Here is a 12,127-nt window from a genome sequence, read left to right as displayed (position 1 = left end):
TTCTGTACTACTGAGCGTCTGTATCACTCGTCCGCCATGAATCCTGGACTGGCCTCCACGCAGGCCCCGTCGTTGGTGCGCCTTGTCCTGGAGGTTACGGTGTTCTCGTGCTGTACGCATCAGGACGGAGCCCTGGCTCTTCGTTTTCTCCATTAGTTTCCCAGCCCAAGACCTAACAGGATGAGCACATAATGGGAATGGCTAACTTTTCGAAAATGCAATTTTTTTTCAAATACAAAATCTTTTATGTAAACAAAAGTTATGGAGATTAGTATGATGAAGGCCCACATCCCTACTGTTTCCTTAACCAATAAAAAAAAGATTATTATCGTCGTAATGTTCTACGTACCTTTCTCCAGTCATTTCCTCAGCATCTGCGAATTTCCGTGACAGCTCGTCATCTGTGACACCATGTGGATTTAGGGTTTCGTGTTCCTGCCCATAAAATAAGGATCTTAAAACCAAGGTGCAAGGCAGCCGTGAGGCCACAATTCATTCAACTCAGTCACTCAGTATTTACTGAGAGTCTGTTACGTGGCAACCACCGGCCAGAAACTTGGGACGCATCAGTGGACACGTCTGACCAAGACAAACATAAAAAATAAAGCTGTTCTCGTGGAGTTCACCTTCTGGACCGTCCATAAACAGTAAGCATCATATATATACAAGTGACATAATGTGTTAGAGGTTAAAAGTGCGATGGCAAAACATGGGACAAATGCTCTGGGATTCTGAAGTGTGAGGGCTGACTGTGGTCGGGAATGGTCTTGTTAAGAAGGTAATATACGGGCAAAGATTTAAAGGGGTCGAGGAGCTGGTCATTTGGTTTTAAAGGACAGATGGGGCTTTGCAGTCCATTGTGACGACCTGGGCTCATCCGTCGAGCCCTTGCAGGGTTTGGGCCACGCAGTGATGTTTTCTGACCTCTTGTGGGGCGTAGTTTATAAGACGAGAAGCAGGAAGTCCAGGGGGGAGGCCATTGCAGTAAAACCAGAAGAGAGGGAAGAGGGTCAGACTTCGGTGAGGGCCGGGAGGTGGTGGTAAGTGGCCAGGTTTCGGACATGTCTTAGAGACAGAGCCATCAGAATTTCCTGAGGAATTAGGTGTCGGTGTGAGAGAAGGAGAAAGGTTGCTCCAAGGGTTTCAGCCCGAGCGCCTGAAAGGATGTAGTTACCATCAGCCAAGGTCAGGGAAGGCTGCAGGTAGAACAGCCTGGGGGTCAGCTGAGGTTCGGACTTACTAAGTTTGAGGCGTCTGCCAGAGGTCATAAATGGAGATGCCAGGGGCGCCTGGGTGGCTCAGTCGGTTGAGCGTCCGACTTCGGCTCAGGTCATGATCTCGCGGTCTGTGGGTTCGAGCCCCGCGTCGGGCTCTGTGCGGACAGCTCAGAGCCTGGAGCCTGTTTCGGATTCTGTGTCTCCCTCTTTCTCTGACCCTCCCCTGTTCATGCTCTCTCTCTCTGTCTCAAAAATAAATAAGATGTTAAAAAAAAAAATTAAAAAAAAAATAAATGGAGGTGCCAAGTAGGGTGTGGGGTATATGAGTCTGGAGAGAAATCATACGTACAAGAATATACGTTTGGGAGTCATGATCCTGTGGGGATTATTTAAAGCCATGAGGTTGGCTAGATCACCAAGGACTCACTGTAGGTCAAGAGGAACAGAAACCAGGAGAGTCTGGTGTCCTGGAGGCCAGGTGAAGAAAGTACTTCAAGAAAGAGGGAGTTTGAAATTGTGTCAATGTTGTTGATGGATCAAAAGCAAGATGAAGGGCTGAGGAATTTCCTTCTGGACTGAGCAGCGTGGATGCCGTTGGTGACCTTGCTGGGCACAGTTCTGGTGTGGTAACAAGGGAGGGGGCAGAAACCCGAACGACCAGACGACTCTTTAGAGGAGATGGCTGGAAAGGCATACAGATGGGCAGGAGCCGGCAGGGGGATCGGATCACAGGGAGGTCTTGGAAATGCCACAAACAAAACAAAGCAAGAGCCTTTTGTTGTTGATTGGATTGACCCCGCAGAGATGGGAAAATCGGTGATGTATTGAGAGGCCAGCTGCACGCAGCAAACAGAGTGCTTTGCTCTGTGCCTTGTACTGGGAAGGCAGGCTGAATCCCTAAGTCATGGTACAACGACTTCAGGAAAGCCAGAGTCTCAGGGTGCCTCGGTGGCTCGGTCGGTTGAGCGTCCGACTTTGTCTCAGGTCATGATCTACAATTTGTGAGTTCGAGCCCCGTGTTGGGCTCTGTGCTGACAGCTCGGAGCCTGGAGCCTGCTTCGGATTCTGTTGTCTCCTTGTGTCTCTGCCCCTCCCCTGCTTACGCTCTGTCTCTCTCTCTCTCAAAAACAAGTAAACATGAAAAATTTTAAAAATAAGTACATAAATAAAAACAAAATAGAAATATATATCTTAAAAAAAAAAAAAAAAAAAGGAAAGCCAGAGGCTTTCAGGTCAAAGGAGGGAGAAAGAGGACCGAAGCCTGACTTCCGGCTCTATGCACAGCACCGTTAGCCCAGAGCGGCCCCCAGGGGGCTGCTTCTTGGCCCCGCGGCCGGTCACAGGCCTGTCGGAGCTGCTGCCCTGAGCTTTGACACCCTGGTGCCCAGTCTCCCTGTGCCGTTCCCTGTTCCCTGATTGGCCTCCAGAATCCCGATTCACCTTCACAGCTGAGCTCGGCTGTGCTCCCCCCGTGTGCCACCCTCCCTGTGCTCCCGCCACGCTGTCCTCCCTCCCCAACCGGTTCCCCAGGTCAGCATCTCTAGCCTCTGGCCCGGAGAAGGCGTTCGTCCCTCCGAGAATGGAGCTGTGACTCATGGGAACAGCCGCAGAGGCTGAGTCCCCGGAAGGATGATGCCTGTCTCTGTGGAGCCCCCGGCTGGTCCCTCTTGATAAGCAGAGCTGTCATTCAGAGGGGCAGCCCTGAGACCAGAGGCCAGCCTCCGGCATCTTCCAGAAGGCTCGCCCCGCTCTTGTGTTTGCGGCAGTCCTGAGCTGTGTCTGGCCGCCAGGCCGGAGCGACGGCAGCTCCTGGAGGCCTGTGGCTGATGACGGGGACAGGAAGCAGCACCCCCTGACCCCTCCGGGCTAGTCCAGGCTTCGGCTCCCGCTTCTCCCAGCTTTGGCTGGCAAGCCCACCGCCTGCCTGGGTCTGTGTGTCACGAGTTAGGAATTCTCTCTGCCTTCCCAGTACTGGGAGGCTGTGTTTGCTGAGCCTTGGGGACCTGCGGTTTCCTTCCTGGCCTGCTGGGGGCTGGCCTGGGCACAGGGAAAGGCCACTGTTCAGGGGTGGGGTGAGAAGGGAAGGGTTTGCTTGGCTGTCTTGGCTGAAAACCTGACTCACACCTAATTAGGTCGGCCTGGCTGGCTGTGGGCACCGGCAAAGCTGGGTACCAAGCCCCTTGGGTGGCCCTCCTGTCACCAGGCCAGGAGCAAGCCCCACTTCGGGTCCGGAGGCAGCCCTCAGTGGAGGGAGAGGGCAGGCCCAGCTTCCCTGCTTCCCCAGCCTGGAAGCTCCTGGCTTTGCTCTGTCCCCGGCCGGCCGAAGGCAGGCCAGTGGTGGCCAGGGGGTGGCGCTGTGTTCAGCACCGACCACAGTGTCACTGACCACAGTGTCCTCTCCTTCCAAGCAACAGGCAACCTGTCCCTCTCGTACCCCTCCCTGTGGCCCTGACTCTCTAGGGGTGTGGCTGGCCGTGTCCCGGTCAGCTCAGCTCTGGCGTGTCGGGGACGTGCTGTGTCCCGCCTTATCCTGATTCCGCTGATGTCACGGCCTCTTGTTTGCTGCCTGCTTTCCAACATGTCTCAGGAGACCGGATGCTTTCTTGGAAGGGACTGGATGTACTCAGGGTCAGGGGCTTCCTCTGAGTTCTTTATTGAAAAGTCCCTCCCAGAATCCGAACCACGGTGACAGGCTCCCAGATCACCCTCCTCTTCCGAGAAATCCAAGAACACGTGGGTGGGGTATCTCCAGAGGCAGCAGCTTCCTCGTGCTCTTGGTAGTTGTTTCTGGAGAGAGACCCACCTGCTTTGGGGCTGAGATTCGTTTTCAAGACGCGACTCTGAACGTGCCCGATGCCCCACATCCACACTTAGAAACACGGGCAGAGTTCCTTTCTCTTGTGGTTCTGAAATGCAATGAACTTTTTAAATGCAATGAACTTTATTAGGCTCCTTCTCACCGGAAACCTGTGTGGTTCTGGATACGGTCAAGGCTCTTTTTAAATGCAGTGAACTTTGTTTATTAGGCTCCTTCTCACCGGAAACCTGTGTGGTTCTGGATACGGTCAAGGCTTTGCACATCTTGTGAACAGAGTTTTGTCATGAAACTTAAAAGAGTATAAATGCTGTATATGAGCTGCCTTTGGCGCGTCAGCTACGTGCCTGAGGCCATTTCTCGGGCCCACAGCCCAAGATCATACTCTCCCCTGCACTTTGAGCCTCCTTTAAATCACTGTCGTGAACAGGTGGTCTTCTAGCACTTTGGAACCATTATTCATCTGCAGCATATGGTGTGGTCCGTATTTCTTTTTATTTATTTTTTTAATTATTATTTTTGTTTACCGTTTCTTTATTTTTGAGACAGAGAGAGACAGATCATGAACAGGGGAGGGTCAGAGAGAGAGGGAGACACAGAATCTGAAACAGGCTCCAGGCTCTGTGCTGACGGGCTCAGAGCCTGGAGCCTGCTTCGGATTCTGTGCCTCCCTCTCTCTCTGCCCTTCCCCTGCTCACGCTCTGTCTCTCTGTCTCAAAAGTAAAAATAAAAACATTAAAAAAATTTATTTAAAAAAAGGCATCCGTATAAAGACCTTTTTAGGGAGTACTTTCTTGCTGAGATGGTCATTACAGATCAATGAAAAGAATAGAATATGTTATATGCTCCCAAGCTCTGCTTGGTGTGAATTCATGAGATTTGACTTAGTGGCCAACATGGCTTCCAAGCCTTGGAGGATGTCTGTTTGGGTTGGACCACACCACAGGCCCAAGCACCTTCATAGACGCAAGGGGGTCAGGAGTCCCTGGAGGGTGTTCAAAAGAGAGACCACAGAATAGGGAGGAGATGGAAGCCCAACCTTCACACCCTGTCCTGAGGCTACCTCTTACCTTCTCCTCAAACTCTGTCCCCTGTAAAATGCCGAGTCCACAGGTAGTCCCTCAGATACACTGAGAAATTGTCAGTTTACAGTCTGTGAGCTATAAATACAGTCTGTCTGCTGGCTGACCACACCTGCGGTTGTGATGCTCATCCGTTCCATCAGTGGTCACCGAGAGGCCACGGTGTGCCAGGCTCTGAGGAACAGGAAGAATAAAACCGGCTGGTCTGGTGGGGGACAGACCGGTCAGCCAGTGTGACAAGTGCGAGCACTGAGGTGTGAGCAAGGTGATGAGGACGTGATAGGTCGCAGGAGGTGGCTGGGCGTGACAAAGGAGGCGCAGGGTGAGTAGGAGCTGTCCAGCTGAGTGAAGGTTTAGGGGGGAAAGAGCGTGTCAGCTGTGCGGCCTTGGGAAAAACGACTCAACCTTTCTGAAACTTGGCCGGACGGGGAGCCTGGCTGGCTCAGTCGGTGAAGTGTCGTAGTCTTGATTTCTGGCTCGGGTCACGATCTCGCGGTTTGTGAGTTTGAGCCCCGCATCGGGCTCTGTGCCGACAGAGCGGTGCCTGCTTGGGATTCTCTCTCTCCGTCTCTCTCTCCGTCTCTCAAATAAATAAATAAACATTAAAAAGAGCCCAGGACGGTAATGCCCATAGTGCTTAGAGAAGAAGGACAGGAATTGAATATGGGAGCACCTAGCACATGGCAGGTGCACGTCCTTATTCCACATTGAGAAGCCGGATATATGGCCTCAGGTCATCACCCTGATGCATAGTGGAAGTCCCTGTAAGTAGCCTCTACTGGTCACTCTGTGTTGGGCGTGACTTGGGTGCTGGGGGCTTGGTGTCCAGTTACCTGCCGTTCAGTTTGTTCTCCCCCACGTGGGGCCCCCAGCATCTGCCCAAGGGCAGGGGCACAGCGCTACACCCCGGGGCCCCTTTAGGCTTAACCGACCTCAGCCCGGTGGTGCAGTGCCCATGGGTGTGTGTCCCCACTTCCCAGGCTCTCACGCTGACCTCTGTCCCACCGTGTGCTCTCTCTGGCCTGGCCCACCACCACCCCTCATGCCCTCCTGATGGGCCACTGCAACAGCCCCCTGCCCCTCTGGAGGGAAAGGGTTGGACAGACCTGGGCTCGTTCACAGCTTGGCTGCTTCTGCTGCGTGTGACCTTGGGCAGGTCACGTGATGTTGCTTTGAGCCTTCGCTTCTTCGTTTCCAGGTGGATGCATGTGGAACTGCATCTCACGGGGGTGCGGGGCCTCCAGAGACACACGTGTACGTGCCCAGCAGGCGCCCAGTGCGTCTCCAGCACGAGGTCACCACTCCCTCGGTGGCGGCTGTCATTGGCGGCTGCCTGCCCCCTCCCAGAGCCACTGAGCACCCGTGGGCCCCCAGGCTGATCCCCTGTCGCCTCGGCTGGTATCCCACTGTCACTTCTGGGACAAAACACCTCCACGACACCCCAGTTCTGTCCGTCTCAGTCCTCAGGTCCTCCTCCCGAATGGCAGAGTCCTTGCTCTTCCTCAGCTCTGCTCTCCGCGCTCACTCTGTGTTTGTCTCCTCGCTGGCTGACGGCTGACGACGCCGTTATTTGCGTCTCCTTGTGCACGTGCCTTTACTTCCCCTTGCCACACCCTTCCTTGTCGGCCTGGTGAACTCCTGCTCGATCGTCAGCACCCAGCTCTTCTGCGATGACGTTCCTGAGCCTCCCTCATCTCTCCTTAGGAGATCGTCCTCCCTCGGAACTACCCCAGCACTTGGTTCATGCTTCCACGATAGCATTCGCTAGGTAGGGTATTCAGATTCATTTCTGCACCGTTTCTCCTGCTAGACTATGAATGACTTGGGTGATCGTGTCTTAGTCATTTTGGTGATTGCCCCAGTGATGAACTAGGTACTTAGCACAGGGCGTGGAATGTAGCAAATGCTTGATCGATGTATGATCGGACTTGACTAATCTAGACCTCACTGGTTTCTCGACATTCAAGTGTGTCCACAACCCCTGGCCCAGGTGGCCCACACAATGGATAGTCAATAAGAATAAGTAATTACTGGGAATGCAAGCTGGTGCGGCCACTCTGGAAAACAGTATGGAGGTTCCTCAAAAAAAACTAAAAATAGAACTACCCTATGACCCAGCAATTGCACTACTAGGCATTTATCCACAGGATATGGGTGTGCTGTTTCAAAGGGACACATGCACCCCCATGTTTATAGCAGCACTATCCACAATAGCCAAAGTATGGAAAGAGCCCAAATGTCCATTGATGGATGAATGGATAAAGAAGGTGTGGTCTGTATATACAATGGAGTATGACCCGGCAATCAAGAAGAATGAAATCTTGCCATTTGTAACTACGTGGATGGAACAGGAGGGTATTATTAACATTTATTTATTTTTGAGAGACAGAGTGAGACAAAGTGAGAGTGGGGGAGGGTCAGAGAGAGAGGGAGACACAGAATCCAAAGCAGGCTCCAGGCTCTGAGCCATCAGCACAGAGCCCGATGCGGGGCTTGAACTCACAGACTGCGAGATCATGACCTGAGCCAAAGTCGGCCGCTCAACTGACTGAGCCACCCAGGCGCCCCCAGGAGGGTATTATGCTAAGTGAAATTAGTCAGTCAGAGAAAGACAAAAATCAGATGACTTCACTCACATGAGGACTTTAAGAGACAAAACAGAGGAACATAAGGGAAGGGAAACAAAAAGAATATAAAAACAGGGAGGGGACAAAACAGAAGAGACTCATAAATATGGAGGACAAACTGAGGGTTATGGGAGGGTTGTGGGAGGGGGGATGGGCTAAATGGGTCAGGGGCACTAAGGAATCTACTCCTGAAATCATTATTGCACTATATGCTAACTAATTTGGATGTAAATTCAAAAAAATAAAATAAAAAAAAAAACAAAAAACAAAGAATGAGTAACTGCACCAGATCTGCAGTAATGCCATTTATAAATATAGTAATAATAATAATAATAATATACAGCATTTATTTTTTATTTAAAAAGTTTTTAATGTTTATTTTTGAGAAAGAGAGACAGAGTGCGAGTCGGGGAGGGGTGCAGAGAGAGAGAGACAAAGGATCCGAAGCAGGCTCTGAGCTGTCAGCCCAGAGCCCAACACGGGGCTCAAATCTAGGAGCCACGAGATCATGACCTGAGCCGAAGTTAGATGCTTAACAGACTGAGCCACCCAGGCGCCCCTATATGACATTTACTGAATGCATAATGTATAATGGTGTCTGTGCTAAGTGCTTTAACTTCATCCATATTTAATCCTCCATATAATTACAGTATATTCTTATCCCCATTTTAGGGGTTGAAAAATCTGGAGCACAAGAAAAGTTACATGACCAGGTCAAGGCCACACATCGAGTTTGTGATGGGTCTAGGATTTGAGCTCGAGCCTGTCAGATTCTAGAGTCTCTATTGTAGTTACCCCATAAAAATCTACTTGTATCACCCATTGGTGTATCCAGGGCTGATGTGTCCTTTCTGGTTGCTTGCGTATCCGTTTGGTTTCATCAGTGGCAGTGCTGAAGCTGTCCCTTGACTATTTTGCGTAATCCCCCCTGGGCATTCAATGCCCCGGTGTTACCAGGGCTGTTTCTGCGGAGTTTCACCTTCCGGTCTTGCAGCACTAGGATGACAGATGTTCTGAGGCCACCTAAGAGTTGTTTTCCTCAGGTGTGGTAAGACACACAGACATGGAAATGACTGTCACGAAGGAAGAATTTTGTCATACTCACAGATCCCTAGAAACGGGAGGCATGACACTCCACATGGGGCCACAGAGGGAGCAAGGAGAGAAACGTGGGCAGGAGCCTTTACTGTGGTTTCCACGGGGAAGGAACGGCAGGTAGGGTAAGTGGGCGTTGGATTGGCTGGTGTGAATGATTCCAGCAGGTTCTGGGGCTTAGGGCTGTTCCTCGTGGTCTGGTACCTGGCCCCGCAGTACCAGATGGACGGCAGGTGGATGGTGGCCAAGTGTGAGTGCCTTGTCAAGGAGGTGGTTGAATTATGGGCTCTGGATTTGTTGGTGGGTTTGCATAGGAAAGAAATTCTCACCTCTCATAAATGTCACCGAGCTCTGGGATCCAAAAAGGCCAATCGTGGAAAGCTGGATTTCAGCTGGGTCACTAGTAAGAGTTTTTTATTCTTTTTTTGTTTTTAAATTGGTTTATTTTGAGGGAGACAGTGAGTGAGCACGAGTGGTGAGGGACAGAGAGAGAGAGAGAGAGGGAGGATCCCAAGCAGGCTCTGTGCTGTCAGCGTAGAGCCTGACCTGGGGCTCGAACTCACGAACTGTGAGATCATGACCTGAGCCGAATTCGAGACTAGGACGCTTAGCCGACTGAGCCACCCAGGCGCCCTGAGTTTTTTATTCTTTTTTTTTTTTTTTTTTTTTAATGTTTACTTGTTTTTGAGAAAGAGAGAGAGCATGAACAGGGGAGGGGCAGAGAGAGAGGGAGACACAGAATCTGAAGCAGGCTCCAGGCTCTGAGCCATTAGCACAGAGCCTGATGCAGGGCTCGAACCCACAAACCGCGAGATCATGACCTGAGCCGAAGTTGGACGCTTAACCGACTGAGCCACTCAGGCGCCCCCCCCCCCCCCGAGTTTTTTATTCTTAAGAAAATAAACAAATATTGCTGATATTCCTTTTTAGTCACAAGAGTAAGTGCCCTGTGGTGTGGAGATGATACTGGTTTCTCTCCTTGGCAGGTCTGGGGGAGGGGGCAGTCTCTTCATGGTCAGCAAGGTCCTAAATATTAGAGCATCAAAATGCAGGGGCGCCTGGGTGGCTCAGTCGGTTAAGCGGCCGACTTCGGCTCGGGTCATGGTCTTGTGGTCCGAGAGTTCGAGCCCTGCGTTGGGCTCTGTGCTGACAGCTCAGAGCCTGGAGCCTGTTTCGGATTCTGTGTCTCCCTCTCTCTGACCCTCCCCCGTTCATGCTCTGTCTCTCTCTGTCTCAAAAATAAATAAACGTTAAAAAACAAATTAAAAAAAAATGCAGAAGATAAAACACGTGGTTAATACAGCACGTAAAGGGGTTGCTTGAGAAAAACAGACCTTGGCTTGCTTGGCCTGGCCTGGTGAAGAAGGGATTCCTGGTGCGTGCCCAGGGGTCTCTGCAGCAAGGACAGTGTGAGGAGCAAGCTGGGCGGGCTGGGTCACCGTCCCTCACTCTGGCCTCAGTGCAGAAACATCTACTCCTGTCTCACTATTTTACCTCCTCTCGCTCCTTCCATGAGTCTCCCCATTCAGACTTGCGTTCTTTTTTTTTTAAGTATCTATCTATCTATCTATCTATCTATCATCTATCATATAGCTATCTATCTATTTATAGTGTGTGAACAGGGGAGGGGCAGAGAGAGAGGGAGAGAGAGAATCCCAAGCAGGCTCCGTGCTGTCAGTGAGGAGCTGGACATGGGGCTCGAACCCACAAACCATAAGATCATGACCTGAGCCGAGATCGAGAGTCAGACGCTCAACCGACTGGGCCACCCAGGCACCCCCAGACATGGTTTTCTTGAAGCTTATCCTCCACTGGGGGTGGGGGGGTTGGAGGAGGTGGGAAGGCTGCGTGAATGGCCCCCGGCGTTGGACGCAACTCCTGTTACCTCTGCGGCACAATTTCTCCAAACTAAGTTCCCTGACTTACAACCCCCACCATTTATTCAGTGAAAAGGGGGTTTCAAGATTGCGCAGTTTGGGGAAACGCCACTTTCTATGTTTCCTCTTGGAGACTGGTGACGTACAGTGACATACAGGCACCGAGAAGCTATGAAGGAAAAGAATCTTTATCTCTGTTTCCTCTAATGTTTCCAAATCTGTCTCTCCGCCACGGAGCTGGTGTTGTGCAACCTGCACCCCCGTCCCCGGAGAGGCCTCGGGACCCACTGCGCTGCTTGGGGGATGGTGTGGCTCCGGGCTGCCCACTGGCAGACTCGGAACAACCAGTCTTCCAGGCTTGGAGGCCAGGGTTTGGAGCACCCAAGCAGCCTGAAGTCATTGCCCTGAGAACCCTGGGGTCTAACCCTGGCCCTCCCTGGGGTCTTCCCTGGGCTCCTGGCCCTTCCCAGAGCATCGGACCGGCTCTTCCGTTTTTCTAGATTCCTAACTCCTGGCATGGTGCCTGGCAAACACTGGGTGCTCAATGATTGCCTGTAGTAAGTTAATTTCAATTAAATTAAACCAAATTTCCCCATTAGATCCCTCTGATTAGAGGCTGTGTTCTTGTTTTTCCAGCCTATTCGATCCTTGTATCGACAAACGCACGCATGTGCATACGTTTGCGGGCTGTGCGGCTTCTTTTCATAAATAGGCGCATTGTAGGGCGGGGCTGTTGGACTCGGCCTGTCACTGGGAGCCACAGCAAAGAACCCAAGGCCATCTAATGCACACGAGTGTGCATGCACACCGCCTACACGCCCCACGTGAGGCTCGAGCTTCCTTTGCTGAGCACAGTCCTGGGGTCACGTCTGGGCCTGAAGCAGTGGCAGTGGTGAGGGCCGGTGTCCTGGGCAGAGCCGGGCAGGGTGCCGACCCCCTCGTCCGTCTGTCCAGTGGCTGCAGTGGAAGACGGGGCTTGGGGAGGAGCCTGTGCTGGGCTCACTTCTCTGTGGGGAGGGGTTTCTATCCGGGAAGTGAAGTCCCTTCCCCAGGACGCTGTGCAGGGCAGGCTCAGTGTGGACTCACAGAGCATACCATGGATACCCAGGAGAACACAGACTGCCCGAGCAGGAAGGGGATGTACTCTGTCCACCCCAGCCCCCTCATGATACACACGGGGATACTGAGGCCAGTGGAAGGGAACAAACGCTCATGGTCACAAGCTGGGATCCCATAGCCGTGGGTCATCCGACACCCCGACTCCCATTGCGAGCCTGTATCCCATGCGGTTCCCTCTGCCTGGACCCCCATGTGCTGAGCACCCCTCCAGGACAGGTGCACTTACTTATGTGACAAATGGCTGGGTGACCGCAGGGCGCGGGGGCAGGGCGGTCACCGCCGGTCAATGGTGAGG

General features: G+C 52.2%; 1 protein-coding gene across 2 annotated transcripts in view; it reads left to right on the top strand.

Moving 5' to 3' along the window:
- Positions 1–12,127, top strand: part of LPIN1 (lipin 1) — a 129,822-nt gene that overhangs the window by 17,255 nt on the left and 100,440 nt on the right. The gene's annotated exons all lie outside the window — the stretch shown is intronic.

The sequence above is a fragment of the Acinonyx jubatus genome, chromosome A3, assembly GCF_027475565.1.
Source record: "Acinonyx jubatus isolate Ajub_Pintada_27869175 chromosome A3, VMU_Ajub_asm_v1.0, whole genome shotgun sequence".
Taxonomy (NCBI): Eukaryota; Metazoa; Chordata; class Mammalia; order Carnivora; family Felidae; genus Acinonyx; species Acinonyx jubatus.
The sequence above is the reverse complement of the archived record's forward strand: the minus strand, read 5'-3'. Positions and strand labels throughout refer to the sequence as shown.